This window comes from Cupressus sempervirens, chromosome 3, assembly GCF_028749045.1.
Source record: "Cupressus sempervirens isolate cs-2001-9-10 chromosome 3, ASM2874904v1, whole genome shotgun sequence".
NCBI lineage: Eukaryota > Viridiplantae > Streptophyta > Pinopsida > Cupressales > Cupressaceae > Cupressus > Cupressus sempervirens.
Genome location: NC_143120.1, coordinates 586,064,273 through 586,076,308, shown reverse-complemented (window position 1 = coordinate 586,076,308; position 12,036 = coordinate 586,064,273). Strand labels below are relative to the sequence as shown.

The window sequence follows — 12,036 nt, the reverse complement described above, 5'->3', positions numbered from 1 at the left end:
AACTAGAAAGATTATGCCTTTGCTCTCAGAACAAGAATCGGGCAACCGGACCTCTAGAACGAAGGATTATGTAGGTAAATGAAAGTGCAATTAATCTAGATGAGAGATGCAATTATCAATCTAAGAAATGAAGAAATATAGTATGCTAAATGATGCATATTTAAAATCCAAACGATATTACAATGAAAGAATTAAGCTATGCAAATGTCAGCAAAGTCGGTAGAAATTTCGGCATAAGTTGCTCAAAAAAGTAAAAGAAGGGTGCAACACCGGGACTTCCCGGGAGGTCACCCATCCCAGAGTACTTCTCCGGCCCAAGCGCGCTTAACTGCGGAGTTCTGATGGGATCCGGTGCACTAACGCTGGTATGATCGCACCCGACATCAAACTCTCACACCCTCGGTGTTAGCCCATGCATCATAATGCAACCTTGTATAGGACGCGCCTTATGGAGCACTCGGAGCGCACCTTATCGAGCACCCAGAATGCACGGGAGAGTAAAAAATCACTTCGACACTGAGAACGCACCTTATCCGGCACTCGTTTTTTTTATAAAAAATTTTTCTTTTTATAAATTTATAAATTTAACTGTAGATTTTTTCAAAACGTCCTGCACACCACTGTTAAGTTAAGCTACAGATAAATACATAAATAACTACAAAAATCAGAAGAAGAAAAAAAATGCTTACAGAAAACAGCTCGAAAAACTGGAACTCTGGAAAAACTATATTCTGCATTACTGTTGCAAAATTATGTGCGAATTCATGCACAGACCTGCGCAAGAAAAATCGTGTGCATAGCGCGAGAACCCACACAATCACGAACTTTTTTGCTCGAGAAAGTGTAGAGGAAGATGCAAAATCTCAAGTCTTTGTGCAAAAAAATAGCTTTCTCATGCGAAAATCTGGAAGCTTGTATGGACAAAACAAAAAAAATGCAGAAAATGTATATGTGAAATTGGGGGCCTCTAATCCTCACATACACTTCAACATGGTCATACCCGCGAGATCATCCCGAAATAAACATTGTATTCTTTATTCGAAAAGTCTAACAAAGCGACATGTTGCCTTCTAACTAGAAAGATTATGCCTTTGCTCTCAGAACAAGAATCGGGCAACCGGACCTCTAGAACGAAGGATTTATGTAGGTAAATGAAAGTGCAATTAATCTAGATGAGAGATGCAATTATCAATCTAAGAAATGAGAAATATAGTATGCTAAATGAATGGCATATTTAAAATCCAAACGATATTACAATGAAAGAATTTAAGCTATGCAAAATGTCAGCAAAGTCGGTAGAAATTTCGGCATAAGTTGCTCAAAAAAGTAAAAGAAGGGTGCAACACCGGGACTTCCCGGGAGGTCACCCATCCCAGTACTACTCCGGCCAAGCGCGCTTAACTGCGGAGTTCTGAATGGGGATCCGGTGGCACTAACGCTGGTATGATCGCACCCGACATCAAACTCTCACACCCTCGTGTTAGCCCATGCATCATAATGCAACCTTGTATAGGACGCGCCATTATGGAGCACTCGGAGCGCACCTTATCGAGCACCCAGAATGCACGGGAGAGTAAAAATCACTTCGACACTGAGAACGCACCTTATCCGGCACTCCGTTTTTTTTATAAAAAATTTTTCTTTTTATAAATTTATAAATTTAACTGTAGATTTTTCAAAACGTCCTGCACACCACTGTTAAGTTAAGCTACAGATAAATACATAAATAACTACAAAAAATCAGAAGAAGAAAAAAAATGCTTCAGAAAACAGCTCGATAAACTGGAACTTGAAAACTATATTCTGCATTACTGTTGCAAAATTATGTGCGAATTCATGCACAGACCTGCGCAAGAAAAATCGTGTGCATAGCGCGAGAACCCACACAATCACGAACTTTTTTGCTCGAGAAAGTGTAGGAGGAAGATGCAAAATCTTCAAGTCTTTGTGCAAAAAAAATAGCTTTCTCATGCGAAAATCTGGAAGCTTGTATGGACAAAACAAAAAAAATGCAGAAAATGTATATGTGAAATTGGGGGCCTCTAATCCTCACATACACTTCAACATGGTCATTACCCGCGAGATCATCCCGAAATAAACATTGTATTCTTTTATTCGAAAAGTCTAACAAAGCGACATGTTGCCTTCTAACTAGAAAGATTATGCCTTTGCTCTCAGAACAAGAATCGGGACAACCGGACCTCTAGAACGAAGGATTTATGTAGGTAAATGAAAGTGCAATTAATCTAGATGAGAGATGCAATTATCAATCTAAGAAATTGAAGAAATATAGTATGCTAAATGAATGCATATTTAAAATCCAAACGATATTACAATGAAAGAAATTAAGCTATGCAAATGTCAGCAAAGTCGGTAGTAATTTCGGCATAAGTTGCTCAAAAAAGTAAAAGAAGGGTGCAACACCGGGACTTCCCGGGGAGGTCACCCATCCCAGTACTACTCCGGCCCAAGCGCGCTTAACTGCGGAGTTCTGATGGGATCCGGTGCACTAACGCTGGTATGATCGCACCCGACATCAAACTCTCACACCCTCGTGTTAGCCCATGCATCATAATGCAACCTTGTATAGGACGCGCCTTATTGAGCCTCGGAGCGCACCTTATCGAGCACCCAGAATGCACGGGAGAGTAAAAATCACTTCGACACTGAGAACGCACCTTATCCGGCACTCGGTTTTTTTTATAAAAAATTTTTTCTTTTTATAAATTTATAAATTTAACTGTAGATTTTTCAAAACGTCCTGCACACCACTGTTAAGTTAAGCTACAGATAAATACATAAATAAACTACAAAAATCTAGAAGAAGAAAAAAAATGCTTCAGAAACAGCTCGATAAACTGGAACTTGAAAAACTATATTCTGCATTACTGTTGCAAAATTATGTGCGAATTCATGCACAGACCTGCGCAAGAAAAATCGTGTGCATAGCGCGAGAACCCACACAATCACGAACTTTTTTGCTCGAGAAAGTGTAGAGGAAGATGCAAAATCTTCAAGTCTTTGTGCAAAAAAATAGCTTTCTCATGCGAAAATCTGGAAGCTTGTATGGACAAAACAAAAAAAAATGCAGAAAATGTATATGTGAAATTGGGGGCCTCTAATCCTCACATACACTTCAACATGGTCATTACCCGCGAGATCATCCCGAAATAAACATTGTATTCTTATTCGAAAAGTCTAACAAAGCGACATGTTGCCTTCTAACTAGAAAGATTATGCATTTGCTCTCAGAACAAGAATCGGGGCAACCGGACCTCTAGAACGAAGGATTTATGTAGGTAAATGAAAGTGCAATTAAATCTAGATGAGAGATGCAATTATCAATCTAAGAAATGAAGAAATATAGTATGCTAAATGAATGCATATTTAAAATCCAAACGATATTACAATGAAAGAAATTAAGCTATGCAAATGTCAGCAAAGTCGGTAGAAATTTCGGCATAAGTTGCTCAAAAAAGTAAAAGAAGGGTGCAACACCGGGACTTCCCGGGAGGTCACCCATCCCAGTACTACTCCGGCCCAAGCGCGCTTACTGCGGAGTTCTGATGGGATCCGGTGCACTAACGCTGGTATGATCGCACCCGACATCAAACTCTCACACCCTCGTGTTAGCCCATGCATCATAATGCAACCTTGTATAGGACGCGCCTTATGGAGCACTCGGAGCGCACCTTATCGAGCACCCAGAATGCACGGGAGAGTAAAAATCACTTCGACACTGAGAACGCACCTTATCCGGCACTCGGTTTTTTTTATAAAAAATTTTTCTTTTTATAAATTTATAAATTTAACTGTAGATTTTTCAAAACGTCCTGCACACCACTGTTAAGTTAAGCTACAGATAAATACATAAATAACTACAAAAATCAGAAGAAGAAAAAAAATGCTTCAGAAAACAGCTCGATAAACTGGAACTTGAAAAACTATATTCCTGCATTACTGTTGCAAAATTATGTGCGAATTCATTGCACAGACCTGCGCAAGAAAAATCGTGTGCATAGCGCGAGAACCCACACAATCACGAACTTTTTTGCTCGAGAAAGTGTAGAGGAAGATGCAAAATCTTCAAGTCTTTGTGCAAAAAAATAGCTTTCTCATGCGAAAATCTGGAAGCGTGTATGGACAAAACAAAAAAAATGCAGAAAATGTATATGTGAAATTGGGGGCCTCTAATCCTCACATACACTTCAACATGGTCATTACCCGCGAGATCATCCCGAAATAAACATTGTATTCTTTATTCGAAAAGTCTAACAAAGCGACATGTTGCCTACTAACTAGAAAGATTATGCCTTTGCTCTCAGAACAAGAATCGGGCAACCGGACCTCTAGAACGAAGGATTTAAGTAGGTAAATGAAAGTGCAATTAATCTAGATGAGAGATGCAATTATCAATCTAAGAAATGAAGAAATATTAGTATGCTAAATGAATGCATATTTAAAATCCAAACGATATTACAATGAAAGAAATTAAGCTATGCAAATGTCAGCAAAGTCGTAGAAATTTCGGCATAAGTTGCTCAAAAAAGTAAAAGAAGGTGCAACACCGGGACTTCCCGGGAGGTCACCCATCCCAGTACTACTCCGCCCTAAGCGCGCTTAACTGCGGAGTTCTGATGGGATCCGGTGCACTAACGCTGGTATGATCGCACCCGACATCAAACTCTCACACCCTCGTGTTAGCCCATGCATCATAATGCAACCTTGTATAGGACGCGCCTTATGGAGCACTCGGAGCGCACCTTATCGAGCACCCAGAATGCACGGGAGAGTAAAAATCACTTCGACACTGAGAACGCACCTTATCCGGCACTCGGTTTTTTTTATAAAAAATTTTTCTTTTTATAAATTTATAATAATTTAACTGTAGATTTTTCAAAACGTCCTGCACACCACTGTTAAGTTAAGCTACAGATAAATACATAAATAACTACAAAAATCAGAAGAAGAAAAAAAATGCTTCAGAAAACAGCTCGATAAACTGGAACTTGAAAAACTATATTCTGCATTACTGTTGCAAAATTATGTGCGAATTCATGCACAGACCTGCGCAAGAAAAATCGTGTGCATAGCGCGAGAACCCACACAATCACGACTTTTTTGCTCGAGAAAGTGTAGAGGAAGATGCAAAATCTTCAAGTCTTTGTGCAAAAAAATAGCTTTCTCATGCGAAAATCTGGAAGCTTGTATGGACAAAACAAAAAAAATGCAGAAAATGTATATGTGAAATTGGGGGCCTCTAATCCTCACATACACTTCAACATGGTCATTACCCGCGAGATCATCCCGAAATAAACATTGTATTCTTTATTCGAAAAGTCTAACAAAGCGACATGTTGCCTTCTAACTAGAAAGATTATGCCTTTGCTCTCAGAACAAGAATCGGGCAACCGGACCTCTAGAACGAAGGATTTATGTAGGTAAATGAAAGTGCAATTAATCTAGATGAGAGATGCAATTATCAATCTAAGAAATGAAGAAATATAGTATGCTAAATGAATGCATATTTAAAATCCAAACGATATTACAATGAAAGAAATTAAGCTATGCAAATGTCAGCAAAGTCGGTAGAAATTTCGGCATAAGTTGCTCAAAAAAGTAAAAGAAGGGTGCAACACCGGGACTTCCCGGGAGGTCACCCATCCCAGTACTACTCCGGCCCAAGCGCGCTTAACTGCGGAGTTCTGATGGGATCCGGTGCACTAACGCTGGTATGATCGCACCCGACATCAAACTCTCACACCCTCGTGTTAGCCCATGCATCATAATGCAACCTTGTATAGGACGCGCCTTATGGAGCACTCGGAGCGCACCTTATCGAGCACCCAGAATGCACGGGAGAGTAAAAATCACTTCGACACTGAGAACGCACCTTATCCGGCACTCGGTTTTTTTTATAAAAAATTTTTCTTTTTATAAATTTATAAATTTAACTGTAGATTTTTCAAAACGTCCTGCACACCACTGTTAAGTTAAGCTACAGATAAATACATAAATAACTACAAAAATCAGAAGAAGAAAAAAAATGCTTCAGAAAACAGCTCGATAAACTGGAACTTGAAAAACTATATTCTGCATTACTGTTGCAAAATTATGTGCGAATTCATGCACAGACCTGCGCAAGAAAAATCGTGTGCATAGCGCGAGAACCCACACAATCACGAACTTTTTTGCTCGAGAAAGTGTAGAGGAAGATGCAAAATCTTCAAGTCTTTGTGCAAAAAAATAGCTTTCTCATGCGAAAATCTGGAAGCTTGTATGGACAAAACAAAAAAAATGCAGAAAATGTATATGTGAAATTGGGGGCCTCTAATCCTCACATACACTTCAACATGGTCATTACCCGCGAGATCATCCCGAAATAAACATTGTATTCTTTATTCGAAAAGTCTAACAAAGCGACATGTTGCCTTCTAACTAGAAAGATTATGCCTTTGCTCTCAGAACAAGAATCGGGCAACCGGACCTCTAGAACGAAGGATTTATGTAGGTAAATGAAAGTGCAATTAATCTAGATGAGAGATGCAATTATCAATCTAAGAAATGAAGAAATATAGTATGCTAAATGAATGCATATTTAAAATCCAAACGATATTACAATGAAAGAAATTAAGCTATGCAAATGTCAGCAAAGTCGGTAGAAATTTCGGCATAAGTTGCTCAAAAAAGTAAAAGAAGGGTGCAACACCGGGACTTCCCGGGAGGTCACCCATCCCAGTACTACTCCGGCCCAAGCGCGCTTAACTGCGGAGTTCTGATGGGATCCGGTGCACTAACGCTGGTATGATCGCACCCGACATCAAACTCTCACACCCTCGTGTTAGCCCATGCATCATAATGCAACCTTGTATAGGACGCGCCTTATGGAGCACTCGGAGCGCACCTTATCGAGCACCCAGAATGCACGGGAGAGTAAAAATCACTTCGACACTGAGAACGCACCTTATCCGGCACTCGGTTTTTTTTATAAAAAATTTTTCTTTTTATAAATTTATAAATTTAACTGTAGATTTTTCAAAACGTCCTGCACACCACTGTTAAGTTAAGCTACAGATAAATACATAAATAACTACAAAAATCAGAAGAAGAAAAAAAATGCTTCAGAAAACAGCTCGATAAACTGGAACTTGAAAAACTATATTCTGCATTACTGTTGCAAAATTATGTGCGAATTCATGCACAGACCTGCGCAAGAAAAATCGTGTGCATAGCGCGAGAACCCACACAATCACGAACTTTTTTGCTCGAGAAAGTGTAGAGGAAGATGCAAAATCTTCAAGTCTTTGTGCAAAAAAATAGCTTTCTCATGCGAAAATCTGGAAGCTTGTATGGACAAAACAAAAAAAATGCAGAAAATGTATATGTGAAATTGGGGGCCTCTAATCCTCACATACACTTCAACATGGTCATTACCCGCGAGATCATCCCGAAATAAACATTGTATTCTTTATTCGAAAAGTCTAACAAAGCGACATGTTGCCTTCTAACTAGAAAGATTATGCCTTTGCTCTCAGAACAAGAATCGGGCAACCGGACCTCTAGAACGAAGGATTTATGTAGGTAAATGAAAGTGCAATTAATCTAGATGAGAGATGCAATTATCAATCTAAGAAATGAAGAAATATAGTATGCTAAATGAATGCATATTTAAAATCCAAACGATATTACAATGAAAGAAATTAAGCTATGCAAATGTCAGCAAAGTCGGTAGAAATTTCGGCATAAGTTGCTCAAAAAAGTAAAAGAAGGGTGCAACACCGGGACTTCCCGGGAGGTCACCCATCCCAGTACTACTCCGGCCCAAGCGCGCTTAACTGCGGAGTTCTGATGGGATCCGGTGCACTAACGCTGGTATGATCGCACCCGACATCAAACTCTCACACCCTCGTGTTAGCCCATGCATCATAATGCAACCTTGTATAGGACGCGCCTTATGGAGCACTCGGAGCGCACCTTATCGAGCACCCAGAATGCACGGGAGAGTAAAAATCACTTCGACACTGAGAACGCACCTTATCCGGCACTCGGTTTTTTTTATAAAAAATTTTTCTTTTTATAAATTTATAAATTTAACTGTAGATTTTTCAAAACGTCCTGCACACCACTGTTAAGTTAAGCTACAGATAAATACATAAATAACTACAAAAATCAGAAGAAGAAAAAAAATGCTTCAGAAAACAGCTCGATAAACTGGAACTTGAAAAACTATATTCTGCATTACTGTTGCAAAATTATGTGCGAATTCATGCACAGACCTGCGCAAGAAAAATCGTGTGCATAGCGCGAGAACCCACACAATCACGAACTTTTTTGCTCGAGAAAGTGTAGAGGAAGATGCAAAATCTTCAAGTCTTTGTGCAAAAAAATAGCTTTCTCATGCGAAAATCTGGAAGCTTGTATGGACAAAACAAAAAAAATGCAGAAAATGTATATGTGAAATTGGGGGCCTCTAATCCTCACATACACTTCAACATGGTCATTACCCGCGAGATCATCCCGAAATAAACATTGTATTCTTTATTCGAAAAGTCTAACAAAGCGACATGTTGCCTTCTAACTAGAAAGATTATGCCTTTGCTCTCAGAACAAGAATCGGGCAACCGGACCTCTAGAACGAAGGATTTATGTAGGTAAATGAAAGTGCAATTAATCTAGATGAGAGATGCAATTATCAATCTAAGAAATGAAGAAATATAGTATGCTAAATGAATGCATATTTAAAATCCAAACGATATTACAATGAAAGAAATTAAGCTATGCAAATGTCAGCAAAGTCGGTAGAAATTTCGGCATAAGTTGCTCAAAAAAGTAAAAGAAGGGTGCAACACCGGGACTTCCCGGGAGGTCACCCATCCCAGTACTACTCCGGCCCAAGCGCGCTTAACTGCGGAGTTCTGATGGGATCCGGTGCACTAACGCTGGTATGATCGCACCCGACATCAAACTCTCACACCCTCGTGTTAGCCCATGCATCATAATGCAACCTTGTATAGGACGCGCCTTATGGAGCACTCGGAGCGCACCTTATCGAGCACCCAGAATGCACGGGAGAGTAAAAATCACTTCGACACTGAGAACGCACCTTATCCGGCACTCGGTTTTTTTTATAAAAAATTTTTCTTTTTATAAATTTATAAATTTAACTGTAGATTTTTCAAAACGTCCTGCACACCACTGTTAAGTTAAGCTACAGATAAATACATAAATAACTACAAAAATCAGAAGAAGAAAAAAAATGCTTCAGAAAACAGCTCGATAAACTGGAACTTGAAAAACTATATTCTGCATTACTGTTGCAAAATTATGTGCGAATTCATGCACAGACCTGCGCAAGAAAAATCGTGTGCATAGCGCGAGAACCCACACAATCACGAACTTTTTTGCTCGAGAAAGTGTAGAGGAAGATGCAAAATCTTCAAGTCTTTGTGCAAAAAAATAGCTTTCTCATGCGAAAATCTGGAAGCTTGTATGGACAAAACAAAAAAAATGCAGAAAATGTATATGTGAAATTGGGGGCCTCTAATCCTCACATACACTTCAACATGGTCATTACCCGCGAGATCATCCCGAAATAAACATTGTATTCTTTATTCGAAAAGTCTAACAAAGCGACATGTTGCCTTCTAACTAGAAAGATTATGCCTTTGCTCTCAGAACAAGAATCGGGCAACCGGACCTCTAGAACGAAGGATTTATGTAGGTAAATGAAAGTGCAATTAATCTAGATGAGAGATGCAATTATCAATCTAAGAAATGAAGAAATATAGTATGCTAAATGAATGCATATTTAAAATCCAAACGATATTACAATGAAAGAAATTAAGCTATGCAAATGTCAGCAAAGTCGGTAGAAATTTCGGCATAAGTTGCTCAAAAAAGTAAAAGAAGGGTGCAACACCGGGACTTCCCGGGAGGTCACCCATCCCAGTACTACTCCGGCCCAAGCGCGCTTAACTGCGGAGTTCTGATGGGATCCGGTGCACTAACGCTGGTATGATCGCACCCGACATCAAACTCTCACACCCTCGTGTTAGCCCATGCATCATAATGCAACCTTGTATAGGACGCGCCTTATGGAGCACTCGGAGCGCACCTTATCGAGCACCCAGAATGCACGGGAGAGTAAAAATCACTTCGACACTGAGAACGCACCTTATCCGGCACTCGGTTTTTTTTATAAAAAATTTTTCTTTTTATAAATTTATAAATTTAACTGTAGATTTTTCAAAACGTCCTGCACACCACTGTTAAGTTAAGCTACAGATAAATACATAAATAACTACAAAAATCAGAAGAAGAAAAAAAATGCTTCAGAAAACAGCTCGATAAACTGGAACTTGAAAAACTATATTCTGCATTACTGTTGCAAAATTATGTGCGAATTCATGCACAGACCTGCGCAAGAAAAATCGTGTGCATAGCGCGAGAACCCACACAATCACGAACTTTTTTGCTCGAGAAAGTGTAGAGGAAGATGCAAAATCTTCAAGTCTTTGTGCAAAAAAATAGCTTTCTCATGCGAAAATCTGGAAGCTTGTATGGACAAAACAAAAAAAATGCAGAAAATGTATATGTGAAATTGGGGGCCTCTAATCCTCACATACACTTCAACATGGTCATTACCCGCGAGATCATCCCGAAATAAACATTGTATTCTTTATTCGAAAAGTCTAACAAAGCGACATGTTGCCTTCTAACTAGAAAGATTATGCCTTTGCTCTCAGAACAAGAATCGGGCAACCGGACCTCTAGAACGAAGGATTTATGTAGGTAAATGAAAGTGCAATTAATCTAGATGAGAGATGCAATTATCAATCTAAGAAATGAAGAAATATAGTATGCTAAATGAATGCATATTTAAAATCCAAACGATATTACAATGAAAGAAATTAAGCTATGCAAATGTCAGCAAAGTCGGTAGAAATTTCGGCATAAGTTGCTCAAAAAAGTAAAAGAAGGGTGCAACACCGGGACTTCCCGGGAGGTCACCCATCCCAGTACTACTCCGGCCCAAGCGCGCTTAACTGCGGAGTTCTGATGGGATCCGGTGCACTAACGCTGGTATGATCGCACCCGACATCAAACTCTCACACCCTCGTGTTAGCCCATGCATCATAATGCAACCTTGTATAGGACGCGCCTTATGGAGCACTCGGAGCGCACCTTATCGAGCACCCAGAATGCACGGGAGAGTAAAAATCACTTCGACACTGAGAACGCACCTTATCCGGCACTCGGTTTTTTTTATAAAAAATTTTTCTTTTTATAAATTTATAAATTTAACTGTAGATTTTTCAAAACGTCCTGCACACCACTGTTAAGTTAAGCTACAGATAAATACATAAATAACTACAAAAATCAGAAGAAGAAAAAAAATGCTTCAGAAAACAGCTCGATAAACTGGAACTTGAAAAACTATATTCTGCATTACTGTTGCAAAATTATGTGCGAATTCATGCACAGACCTGCGCAAGAAAAATCGTGTGCATAGCGCGAGAACCCACACAATCACGAACTTTTTTGCTCGAGAAAGTGTAGAGGAAGATGCAAAATCTTCAAGTCTTTGTGCAAAAAAATAGCTTTCTCATGCGAAAATCTGGAAGCTTGTATGGACAAAACAAAAAAAATGCAGAAAATGTATATGTGAAATTGGGGGCCTCTAATCCTCACATACACTTCAACATGGTCATTACCCGCGAGATCATCCCGAAATAAACATTGTATTCTTTATTCGAAAAGTCTAACAAAGCGACATGTTGCCTTCTAACTAGAAAGATTATGCCTTTGCTCTCAGAACAAGAATCGGGCAACCGGACCTCTAGAACGAAGGATTTATGTAGGTAAATGAAAGTGCAATTAATCTAGATGAGAGATGCAATTATCAATCTAAGAAATGAAGAAATATAGTATGCTAAATGAATGCATATTTAAAATCCAAACGATATTACAATGAAAGAAATTAAGCTATGCAAATGTCAGCAAAGTCGGTAGAAATTTCGGCATAAGTTGCTCAAA

At 39.1% G+C, this 12,036-nt stretch overlaps 9 non-coding genes and 2 pseudogenes across 9 annotated transcripts; all 11 read right to left on the bottom strand.

Annotated features, from left to right (window-relative positions):
* Positions 1–258: 258 nt before the first annotated feature.
* On the bottom strand, positions 259–379 carry LOC149568001 (5S ribosomal RNA). The gene has a single exon (XR_016363257.1). It is a non-coding gene; the product is annotated as a 5S ribosomal RNA (ribosomal RNA).
* A 955-nt stretch (positions 380–1,334) lies between these two features.
* Positions 1,335–1,455, bottom strand: LOC149568000 (5S ribosomal RNA; annotated as a pseudogene).
* A 957-nt stretch (positions 1,456–2,412) lies between these two features.
* LOC149567999 (5S ribosomal RNA) lies at positions 2,413–2,532 on the bottom strand. Its single transcript, XR_016363245.1, has one exon. It is a non-coding gene; the product is annotated as a 5S ribosomal RNA (ribosomal RNA).
* Positions 2,533–3,486: 954 nt separating this feature from the next.
* LOC149567998 (5S ribosomal RNA) lies at positions 3,487–3,604 on the bottom strand. The gene has a single exon (XR_016363254.1). It is a non-coding gene; the product is annotated as a 5S ribosomal RNA (ribosomal RNA).
* Positions 3,605–4,556: 952 nt separating this feature from the next.
* LOC149567997 (5S ribosomal RNA) lies at positions 4,557–4,675 on the bottom strand (annotated as a pseudogene).
* A 952-nt stretch (positions 4,676–5,627) lies between these two features.
* On the bottom strand, positions 5,628–5,746 carry LOC149567996 (5S ribosomal RNA). Its single transcript, XR_016363196.1, has one exon. It is a non-coding gene; the product is annotated as a 5S ribosomal RNA (ribosomal RNA).
* A 951-nt stretch (positions 5,747–6,697) lies between these two features.
* On the bottom strand, positions 6,698–6,816 carry LOC149567995 (5S ribosomal RNA). Its single transcript, XR_016363195.1, has one exon. It is a non-coding gene; the product is annotated as a 5S ribosomal RNA (ribosomal RNA).
* Positions 6,817–7,767: 951 nt separating this feature from the next.
* Positions 7,768–7,886, bottom strand: LOC149567994 (5S ribosomal RNA). The gene has a single exon (XR_016363193.1). It is a non-coding gene; the product is annotated as a 5S ribosomal RNA (ribosomal RNA).
* A 951-nt stretch (positions 7,887–8,837) lies between these two features.
* On the bottom strand, positions 8,838–8,956 carry LOC149567993 (5S ribosomal RNA). The gene has a single exon (XR_016363192.1). It is a non-coding gene; the product is annotated as a 5S ribosomal RNA (ribosomal RNA).
* Positions 8,957–9,907: 951 nt separating this feature from the next.
* LOC149567992 (5S ribosomal RNA) lies at positions 9,908–10,026 on the bottom strand. Its single transcript, XR_016363185.1, has one exon. It is a non-coding gene; the product is annotated as a 5S ribosomal RNA (ribosomal RNA).
* Positions 10,027–10,977: 951 nt separating this feature from the next.
* On the bottom strand, positions 10,978–11,096 carry LOC149567991 (5S ribosomal RNA). Its single transcript, XR_016363174.1, has one exon. It is a non-coding gene; the product is annotated as a 5S ribosomal RNA (ribosomal RNA).
* Positions 11,097–12,036: the final 940 nt, after the last annotated feature.